The sequence below is a fragment of the Panicum virgatum genome, chromosome 6K (genome assembly GCF_016808335.1).
Source record: "Panicum virgatum strain AP13 chromosome 6K, P.virgatum_v5, whole genome shotgun sequence".
NCBI lineage: Eukaryota > Viridiplantae > Streptophyta > Magnoliopsida > Poales > Poaceae > Panicum > Panicum virgatum.
Window position 1 is genome coordinate 32,401,119 of NC_053141.1, and position 11,996 is coordinate 32,413,114.

Consider the following 11,996-nt stretch of genomic DNA (forward strand, 5'->3'; position numbering starts at 1 on the left):
TGTTCGCTATGTTTAACTTTTTGTTCATAGAAAATAATCATTTGTTCGTGTTGTTAAAATATATATTTCCTGAAAGTGATCTAGGCTCCTAGGTGGGTTTTGGTGAATAATGACAAAACACATGTATATTTAATTGTATAATTAAGCATGTGTGCAGGTGATGAATAAGTATAGGTGAATCAAGTGATGACGTATGGCCCCTCAAAAAGGAAATAAAAAGGCGGAGTTCAAGCATACTCATGAAATTAGATTTTATTTTTGAAATTTGAGTATAAGGACGCCGTACTATCAAGAGAGACTTAATTCAAAGGTGATGACTTGAAACTAGTGCTCAAGAGAACCTAGACAAATACTTGTGAGCCACAAAACAATTCAAAAGAGCAAAAATCGAAGTTTTCCCCTGCCTAACCCGGATACTCCGGGTATAGGGCCGGATACTCCGGACCCCTTTGCCTGGAGTGTCCGGGTGCTGTTCATGGGCTGAAAAACTATAGTTGCTCGGAGTCGCCGGAAATATACCCGGAGTCTCCGGGTACCCTTTCGCCCAACGGCTATTTCTGGGCTGAAGACTATAAATACCCCCACCATACCCCTTCAGTCCTCTCTCTTGCCACCTTGACGAGCTGAACTCAAACCTAAGCGAAGAAAGAGCTCTCTCACTCTATTTTCTCCATTCTTGAGTGATTCCCTTGAGGGATTTGAGTGAGAAACAAGCAAGAGCAAGGATTCGTGCAAGTGAGCCTCATTCCCATCTCTTGAGCACTTGGTTTTGGTCAAGTCCGCGCATTCAAGTTTGTTACTCATGGAGCCTTGTGCTCCTAGACGGCTAGGCGTGCTTGTGATTACTCAATCAAGATTGTGAGCTGCACAAGAAGTTTGTAAGCTCCATTCCTCGCCGAGGAATCCATAGTAAGTAACATTGGGCTTGAGAGGTGATCTCGCCCTTGGAAGAGGAGCATAGGGGTTCTTGAGCACCGTCTCATGAATCATTCTTCAACGGAGACGTAGCACCTTCGGGTGTGAACTTCGGGAAACAAATCCTTGTCTCCTTCGTGTTAGTTTACTTGATTTCTTTGCTATTTGCTTGTGAGACTTCATTTCTAGGATTTGAGCTCGATCTACTCACTCACGAGTTTCTAGTAAGTTTTGTTTGTTGGATATCAACCTTAAGGAACCCCTGGTACTCTTACTTTGGCTCGATCTACTTTTCATACATAGATTTTTGCAGTTTCCTTTCAGGTCGTTCATACCCGGAAACTCCGGATATAGCTCCGGATACTCCGGATCACAAAAAACCCGGAGTATCCGGGATTCTACCCGGAGTATCCGAGCTGGTCTGTGTCTGACCTTTTGTTAAGCGTTTTTTAAATTGCAGATTGCCTATTCACCCCTCTCTAGGCATCTTAAGATACTTTCATTTCCAGTAGCCGAAATTAATTAACTATTATTTTAAAAAATGTTTTTTATAAAATTTGTGCAAATATAGGCAAGTGTGATCTTATTTTGAAGATCTTTTTATAAGAAAGATGATGGTGCAAATCAAATTTAATTTGGACACTCAGTTTAATATTTATAGTTTTTTAAATTTCAGACCTACATGCTTGTGGATGATGTCATCACCTTTATTATGTTTGCATGTATATAATCTCTCTCCTCTTTAGATGGACTCATCCGGCAGCAACATGCGAAAATAGTCCCCTAGTTGGGCTGATTAAGGCCTACTTAATATATCTTTAGCTTATGGTTTCGGCAGTTGTCGCCTTAACTGATATATAGACTCCCCTGCCCCTCCGGCCCTCCGCTTTTGTAACCTGCGGACGAGCCGGCGTGGGAGCCAGCATACGACCCCGCGCCCGTGCTGACCCGGTGTTCGACCCTAAGCTTGACTCGGACCAGGACCCCGAGCCAGAGCCCGACCCTGAGCCGGAGCCAGAGTACGACCCAGACCCTGACCCGGACACGGACCCCGAGCCAACGCCGATGCCGATACTGATCCGGGAGCCTATGTCGAGGCCGCCGCCACTGATGGGCATGGCGGGCTTTTTTCTTGTTTTTTTTCACTTACCGAGGCAGGCAGGAAAACCACCTCGGTTAAGGTAACGATTAACCGTGACTTTCGCTCCGCGGCGGTCGCAAAAACTGACTCGGTTAATACTTTTTGCCTGTCTCTATAAAGATTTGTGTAGTAGTGTTTATTAACTCCTAAACTGTTCAAATATGTCTACTTACCCCTGATAAAATATCTTTTTTTGTTTCCCTTCGTATAAGCTGCATTGTAAAATCAAATTGTTGGTTGATATATGACATTATACCATATCTGGGAAAACATATTAGATTCTTTTCAAGGCTATTTTAATATAAATGAAGCACATGACAAGATTCTAGACAAGAAATGCACGAAATCAAAAATTGGTCACTAAACATTGTGTAGCATTTTTTCAAGCATCATTATGACGGCATTTACCTGCACGAGATTTGTTTCTTTGAGTGGGACCTGCACGATATTTAATTTTAAACTTCAAAAGAGATTTTTTTTGAGAAAGTCGGGACGGATTTTATTTATTCGTGGTAAAGATTATATCAGCAGCCTTACAAAGACACACCTGAAGGAAATAGAAATTACATCGTGGTCCTTGTAAAAGCCTCCCGGTTGCCGTCTTCGCCGGAGCTAGAGCTCGCCCTCGTCGGCGAGAACAACATCGAGGTTGCACCCCCAACGAAGAAACTTTTTTTGATGCTCCATGAGTCAGCACACCAACGCGTGTGTGTAGATCGATGAACGCTCTAGCAAATCTTCGTCGACGATGGCGAGTGACCTCCAGACAGCGACGAAGTCCAACATCTGTGCCCCCGATGGATTCCACCAACATCGACCGTAGCAACCGCTCGGTTGTCCTCCAACTCCCGTGAAGAACAAAACCAAGAACCGACCGATTCCCATTGATGAATAAAAGACCCAAAAAGAGGATCCCAAACCACCAACCCCGCTCAAGTTGGTGTAGAACATACCTCACAAGAGCTTCACCAAGAGTTGCGTCGTCACCGCCACGCATGGTTCACAAAACCGGACGGGAACCGACGCGGTTTCCGCGGTTCCCGTTTCTCGTTCCGATTCAAAAACGAAAACCCAGTCGGAAAACGCCGGAAACCGCACGGAAACGCCGGAAACCGCCCGGTTTCCCGTTCCCGGACTTCACCGGGAAATAACTTCCCGACGGGAAGTTAAACCCTGCCGCCACAACCACCGGAGGAGCCTTGGAGGGACAAAAGCGCCGATAGATGGCACATCACGGCCACCAACCGGAAATCAAACTGCCACCAGCGGAGCTGGCAGAAGGAACCCTAATCTACTGAGAAAACTAAAACAAGTAGAAAACTACCTATACACAGGACCGCGCCTGCTTCTCAAGCCGATTCCCAGCTCTCTAACGCCGGCGAGGCCATCGGAGAGGAGGAATCGGCGAGGAATGGCGCGGGATCAAGAATCCCCGACGGGCGCGGCTATGCATCACTTCACGTGATGATTAAATCACCCATCGCCGGAAGAGACGAGATCTAATTTCCTGTGGTGATATTGTTTTGGGCTCTACATTAGGCCCACTGATGTGTACGTTGCCAGCTAGATTAGAGAGGTAGTCCATGCATGCATGCAAAGTGGATAACAATGTTGACGTCACCCATATGCATGAAAATCACAAACTAAAAAAAAGCTATAACTATTAAACCGATAATTCAGATTAAATTTCGATTGCACTATTATCTTTCTTATGGCAAGATCTTCAAAACATGACCACATTAGCCTATATTTGCATGATATTTTTTAGAAGTATTTTTAATAATAAATAGTAATTAGTTTCGGCTACTGGGAACAAATATTTTAACAATACGAAAAAAATATTTTTTTGAACAAAAAAAATACAACGAACAAATAATAATTTATAATGAACAAAACATTAAACATGATTGTATAGACTAAATAATAGAAAGTAAATATCGCGATTAAATAAGTCAACATTACCGAACAATTTAATCTACAAAACGAATAAATAAATTTTAAATATAGAACAATCATATTATAAAGACATAATAAAATATTACTATCAAAAGGCAAAGGTGATTTTCGAAGAGTTGCTCATGACTATACTTTTTCTCTACCTAGTGAGCATAATGCATCAATTCACATGGGCAAGCCACCTTTCTTTGATGGCTCCGGATATAACCAATGGAAGACTAAGATGTTCGGCTACATGAATGCAATCCATAAGGATCTTTGGAAAGTTGTGGAAGTTGGGTGTGAAATTCCGAATGATGATGAAACTCCAACACCGATTCAAGCATATGTGCTACAAATGAACTTTCAAACATTGTACATTCTACACACATCCGTAAGTCCCGAAGAGTTTGACAAGATAGAGGATGCACCAACCGCCAAGGATGCTTGGGACACTCTCCAAGTAAATCATCAAGGTTCAAGGAAAGTCCGTGAATCAAGAATCAAGACATTAGAAGATGAATTGAGCCTATTCTCCATGAAGAAAGATGAAAATGTCAAAGAAATGTACAACCGCATGAAGAAGATCACAAATCAAATCAAATCACTTGGTGGTGACAAGTGGGGTGACCGTGAGATCGTGGACAAGCTCTTGACTGTGTATATGGCTCGGGATGTTACTCTACTTAGTTTGATTAGAGGCGAAAGAGGTTTCAAGCACTTCACCGCAGAGAATGTTCTTGGAAGAATTGAAGCTCACCATGATCAATTGAAGAGAGTCAAGATTAATCAAGATCTAGCCGAGCTTCAAGAACAAGCGGCCAAAAATAATGGGTTGGCACTTCAAGCTAAGTCAAAAGACAAACCAATCCTCAAAAATTGAAGGCACTAGTAGTGATGATGATAACGAGCTTGATGATGAGCAAATTGCCTTCTTTATCAAGAACTTCACAAGAGTATTGAAGAAAAGCAATTTTAGAAACTTTGGGAAGAACAAGAAGTATGAGCCAAGAAGAAGATCTAATAGGCCATGTTTTGGGTGTAACAAAGTTGGGCATTTCATTGCCGATTGCCCGGAAGAGAAGAAGAAGAACAAAGACACCAAAGAAAGCTCATCCAAGAGAGATAGATCAAGATACAAGAAGCAAGCCGGAGAAGCTCATCTTGGCCAAGAATGGGATTCACAACAAGAAAGTGAGTCCGAGAAAGAAGATGTTGCAACCATGGCTTTCAAGACATCATCTCCACATCCTACAAGTTTGTTTGAAGATCTCACCGACGATAAGGATGAAGATCCTATCATGTGCCTCATGGCTAAAAACTCCAAGGTAACATCTCCAAACTCATCGGATGATGAAATGGATAATGAAGTAGAAGTTGCTAAACTAGTCAAGAAATATGGTAAAGGGGCCGCAACTAAAATGATGAAATTAGTTATGAAACTAGACGAAGCGGATGAGACTCTTGAAACACAAGAAGAATTGCTTAGACTTGAGAGAAAAAAATTCAAAGCTCTTGAAAAGGACCTTGCCTATGAAAGGGTGGAAAACAAAATGCTTGTGAACTCAATCAAAGTCAAGGATGGCACTCTTCTTGAGTTAAAAGAGTCACTCTCTAGTGAAAAAGAAATAGTGGATGATTTGACTAGAAAATTTTCTTTTGTCAATGACACTAACACTTTCCTAATGAGAAACTTCAAGAGAGCATGACAAGCTTACAAGCTAATCACACGGCACTTGAAGTTCAATTTAATACTCTTTGGGAAAGTACTTCTAAGACTAGAGAGACATCTAATTCATCTAGTCCTTCTACAAGTAATGGATGTGCACGGTGCTGTAATATCGATATTCAAACTTATGCTACCAACCATGTTGAGATGAATGCAATGAAGAAAGAAATTTCTAGACTCACTCATTTGTTGCAAGAAGAAGCTTCATCACACACTCAAGTCCCAAAGAAAAATCCCTCAACAAGGGTAGGTGAGTTTGAGAAACACACCAAGGGATTTGGGTCAAGATACATGAGCAAGTTTGGGTTTGAAAAAGGTAAGGGACTTGGTAGGAATGAGCAAGGTACACCACATGCCATTCCATTTATCAAGAACAAGAACAAGATCGCCTTGGGTGCTCAAGGAGGTATAGTGAACATGACCACTCCCGTTCACAAGACAAATGATGTGATTCAAGAAAGTGGTCATGTCAAATTTATCAAGAAAGGCACAACATGTGATGAGGGTGCTAAGATTGTTGCATCTTCATTCAAAGAAGATAAGTTCAAGGCCTCTAACTCAACCAAGATCAAGGCACAAGAATTATCTCATGTATCATTTTACGCTGATTATGTATTGACAAGGAACCACCGTGGTAAAGTGGTTGCCAAGTTTGTAGGACATCGTACATGGAACACAAAAGTAAAAAGTCATGTTTGGGTGCCCAAAATTCTTGTGACTAACATTAAAGGACCCAAGTATTGTTGGGTACCTAAAAGAAAAGAGTAACTTTGTTTTGTAGGGATACTCCTCCAGTGGATCAACTTGGGTGATTGATAGTGGTTGCACAAATCATATGACCGGAGAAAGGAGCATGTTCGAAACTATAACCGCATCAAGTGGAGATCATTTCATTACCTTTGCGGGAAATCAAAAGGGAAGAGTGCTTGGTACCGGTAACATTAATTTAAACTCAAAGTTCACTCTCTCAAAAGTTCTTTTAGTTGAGTCACTTGGTTACAATTTGTTGTCCATCTCACAACTTTGTGATTCGGGCTTCAATTGTTTGTTCACTAACGAGGGTGTAACCGTCATTAGAAGAAGCAATGACTCCGTTGCTTTCAAGTGGGTGCTCAAGGGAAAGCTCTATCTTGTGGATTTCTCTCAAGAGAGGGCTCAACTTGACACTTGCTTGATAGCAAAGTCTAGCTTGGGTTGGTTATGGCATCGCCGACTAGCTCACGTTGGGATGAGAAATCTCAACAAGCTTCTAAAGAGGGATCACATCCTAGGACTAACAAATGTTTCTTTTGAGAAAGATCGTGTTTGTAGTGCATGCCAAGCCGGGAAGCAAGTTAGTGTTCCACATCCATCGAAAAGTATTGTCACCACCGTCAAGCCATTTGAATTTCTACATATGGATCTCTTTGGTCCGGTGGCGTACATTAGCATTGGTGGTAACAAATATGGTCTTGTTATTGTTGATGATTATTCTCGTTTCACTTGGGTATTCTTTTTGCATGACAAAAGTGTAGTGCAAGAGACCTTCAAGAAGTTTGCAAAAAGAGCTCAAAATGAATTTGAGACTAAGATCAAGAAAGTGAGAAGTGACAACGACACCGAATTCAAGAACACTAACGTAGAAGAGTTTTTAGATGAAGAGGGCATTGGTCATGAGTTCTCGGTTCCATACACTCCTCAACAAAATGGAATTGTTGAGAGGAAAAATAGAACTCTCATTGAGGCCGCAAGAACAATGCTTGATGAGTACAGGATCTCGGATCAATTTTGGGCGGAAGCAATCAACACGGCATGTCATGCAATCAACTGTCTATATCTTCACAAGATCTTGAACAAGACGGCATACGAGCTTCTACTTGGTAAAAAGCCTAATGTGTCTTACTTTAGAGTTTTTGGAAGTAAGTGTTTCATTCTTAACAAGAAGCCCAAAAACTCTAAGTTTGCATCTAAAGTTGATGACGGATTTCTTCTTGGTTATGGTTCAAATGCTCATGGCTATCGTGTTTTCAACAAAACCTCCGGTTGTGTTGAAATAGCGTGTGACGTGACATTTGATGAATCTAATGGCTCTCAAGGGGAGCAAGTTGATAATGTTGTGCGAATGGAAGAATCATCAAGTCAAGCCATCAAGAAGTTGGCGATTGGTGAAATAAAGCCTCAAGAACAAGTGGACAATGATGATGATGATGAGATGATATTTCAAGGACCATCTACCTCTACATCCGCTGCAAAACCCGGAAACTCCGGATATGAAGCCGGAGACTCCGGACATATTGACCGGAGTTTCCGGACTCCAAACCGGAGTATCCGGGCTACTCAAGCTAAGGCATCAACTCCACATCAAGACCAGTCTCAAGATGATAGAGAAGCTGAACCAATCCAACATCAATCCTCCATTCCACATCCAAGAGTTCATCACATAATTCAAAAGGATCATCCTGTGGATAATATCCTTGTAAGTATAAGTAAAGGGGTAACCACTCGATCTCGTTTGGCTACTTTTTGTGAACATTACTCGTTTGTTTCTTCCTTGGAACCTCTTAAGGTAGAGGAAGCATTGGATGATCCGGATTGGGTGATGGCTATGCAAGAAGAATTGAACAACTTCACTCGGAATGAAGTCTGGTCCTTAGTAGAAAGGCCCAAGCAAAATATCATCGGAACCAAGTGGGTCTTTCGAAACAAACAAGATGAACATGGCGTGGTAACAAGAAACAAAGCTAGGTTGGTTTCTCAAGGCTTCACACAAATCGAAGGTTTGGATTTTGGTGAGACTTATGCTCCCGTAGCTAGGCTTGAATCAATTCGTATCTTGCTTGCCTTTGCTACTCACCATGATTTCAAGCTATATCAAATGGACGTGAAGAGTGCTTTCCTCAATTGACCAATCTCCGAATTAGTATATGTTGAGCAACCACTGGGGTTTGAAGATCCCAAATTCCCAAACCATGTCTTTTTGCTCCATAAGGCGCTCTATGGGCTCAAGCAAGCCTCTAGAGCATGGTATGAATGTCTTAAGGACTTTCTCTTAAGGAAAGGCTTTGAAATAGGTAAAGCCGATCACACTCTTTTCACTCGCAAAGTTGACAGAGATATCTTTGTGTGTCAAATATATGTCGATGACATTATATTTGGTTCTACTAACAAAACTTAGTGCAATGATTTTAGTAGGATTATGACAAATAGATTTGAGATGTCTATGATGGGTGAGTTGATATTCTTCCTCGGATTTTAAATCAAGCAACTCAAGGATGACACTTTCATTAGTCAAACCAAGTACATCAAGGATATGCTCAAGAAGTTTGACATGGAAAATGTCAAGCCCATCAAAACTCCCATGCCAACCAATGGGCATCTCGACCTCAATGAAGATGGAAAGGCCGTGGATCAAAAGGTATATCGCTCCATGATTGGATCCCTTCTTTACCTTTGTGCATCTAGGCCCAATATTATGCTTAGTGTGTGCATGTGTGCAAGATTTCAAGCTAATCCGAAAGAATGTCATTTGATGGCGGTTAAGAGAATCCTAAGATATTTGGTCTTCACTCCTAACCTTGGTTTATGGTATCCCAAGGGCTCATCTTTCGACTTACTTGGCTATTCCGATTCGGATTATGCCGGTTGCAAAGTGGATCGAAAGAGCACTACGGGGACTTGTCAATTTCTTGGCCGTTCCTTAGTAGCTTGGAGCTCTAAGAAACAAAATTTGGTTGCCTTGTCCACGGCGGAGGCCGAGTATGTCGCCGCCGGTGCGTGTTGTGCACAACTCTTGTGGATGAAACAAACGTTGAGTGACTTTTGTTGTCATTTTGATGCAATTCCTCTATTTTGTGACAATGAGAGTGCAATCAAGTTAGCAAACAACCCCGTACAACACTCCCGAACAAAGCACATAGATATTCGTCATCACTTCTTAAGGGATCATGAGGCTAAGGGAGATATTGCTTTACAACATGTAAGCACCGACGGGCAACTTGCCAATATCTTCACAAAGCCTCTAGATGAGTCAAGATTTTGTGCTTTGAGAAGTGAACTAAACATCTTGGATTCTCGTGACCTAGCTTGAATGACTGCATACACTTGAGTGATCATAGATTAAGTGGTTATCAAAATGAAAAAAATCTTACACTTTACTCACTTGAGATCATTGTTCTCCTTGATTGACTGTTGGCTGATCTCGAGTTGAGTAATTTCTCTCACACCATTAGATCTTCAAAATCTATCTATACCAAATCCATCTAGATCAAGTTCTTTTGAACATTTTTTTTTGCTCAGTCTCAGGGGGAGCCGGAGTCTCCGGCCCAGGGCCCGGATACTCCGGACTGTCCAGATACTCCGGCCCTGAGGCCGGATACTCCGGGTAGTAAAATGTTCCTATATATACCGCAGGGGAGATCGGGGTAAACGGTTCCTCAAGTCCTTTTCTCTGCCGCCGCCGCCCTCTCCCTTTTCCTCTCCTCCTCTCACATCCTAGGGCGATTTCAACCTCCCAACCATCAAGAACTCGTCAATCTTTGAAGGAAGACTCTCCTCCCCTCCGGAAACTCCGGGGAGGCCTTGGATTTGAAGTTCCCGCGCTCTCAACGATCTCAAAGATACTTTAAACTTCGGATCACCCGATCTCCCAATGCCGTTGGTTTCTTTGAAAGATCTTTAGGGCATCTCTTACTAGCATGTGTAGGAACCTTTGGCTCAAGTTACATTCAAATCCCATGGTCAAATCCTTAGATTTTTGAAACTTAGGGTTTCAGGTGCTCAAATCCGGATACTCTGGATATACACCCGGATATTCCAGACCCTCTGGCCCGGAGTTTTCGGTGGTATACCCGGAGTCTTCGGACTGGGTCATCACTGGCACATCTTCTTCTTCCTGATCCTATCCAGCTTGGTCTTGATCTCAGTTATCTATTCTTTAGGCATGATGTGGCCACGTGCTGGTGAGTCCTTGGAGGACGCGGAACAAAGAAGGCAAAAGTGGCGTCATGATCCTCGCACTCAAAGGGAGGATTCCCCTCGAAATCCTCCAAGGGAGCTGCGTCCACGTCATCGTGCGGGCAAGAAACCCGCTGGCAGCAGTTCAGGAAAGGAGCCAAGGAAAGCTCCTGACATTTTGCAGAGCCGACCCGCGGCTCCTCCATCCCGTCCAACTCCAACAAGTAAGGGTATTGCTTATGACATTTGTCCTAAAACCCCTCCTCGCTTGCAAGTTGAATACTCTTCCGAGCAGCGCAACTATCCAAGCATTCAGAGGCTTCATCGACCTGGAATTGTTCCTGGCTTTACCATAGAGATGGAAAGAAATTACTACAAGCAAGATGTAGCACTTCGTGAGGCACGCAAGGAAAAAGTCTACAAATATGACAAGAGTGAAGGTCTTGAGAGGCGTTTTTGGTGCAAGCTTCATGAAGACTTCTAGTCCTCAGTGGTGATGCGTAAGTCGTGTGCTCCCATTGTCCCATGCAAGTACATGGATTGGAAATATTAGGAAAATATAAAGGATCCATTCTTTAATGAGGCTATGGAAAAGTGCAAGGAGATGGGTCTTTATGATATCATGGGTTTTCGCTATGATTGGAATGAGGAGATTCTAGCTCAATTTCACTCCTCTTTGTACTATGATGAAAGGGAGATTGCATTCTATTGGACCACCGAGGGGGCCAAATATGGAGTGGATTACATGACCTTCTCTAGGTTACTTGGACTTGGCACTGAGGATGAGAAAAGAGATCCCATTCATGTTGAGGAACAACTAAAGCCATATCAAGTACCTACCTTGTTCTACAATCCTATTTGTGCTCAAGAAGGAAAGGCCAACCATCTTCTACCGGTATACTATGCAATGAATCAATTCTTCAGAGCCACCATTGATGCAAAGGATGGTGATTCCGTGGCACTGAGATACTATGCAGTAAACCTTCTAGCCCGTACTTTGCCCAGTGGAAGACCTTTTTGCATCATGGACTTCATTTGGAATGAGCTAAGAAGGACTATGATTGAGGCCAAGAAGTCACTTCCTGCAGCACCATACATCATGTACATGATAGAGAGGGTGACAAAGGTCACATTTCCAAAGACAGTCAAGCATGAACCTCTTCACATGCGTGCCCGCTCTGGTGATGCACCACCTCCTCCTCCATCTCATGCCGGTGCAACAAGAAACCCAAGACATAATCATGCTCCATCTTCTGTGGGTGCCTCTTCATCGTCTCGTCACCGTCACCATGACTCTTTTGTGAAGAGGGCCCTCTGCAGCTTGTTTGGAATGTGCAGGAACAT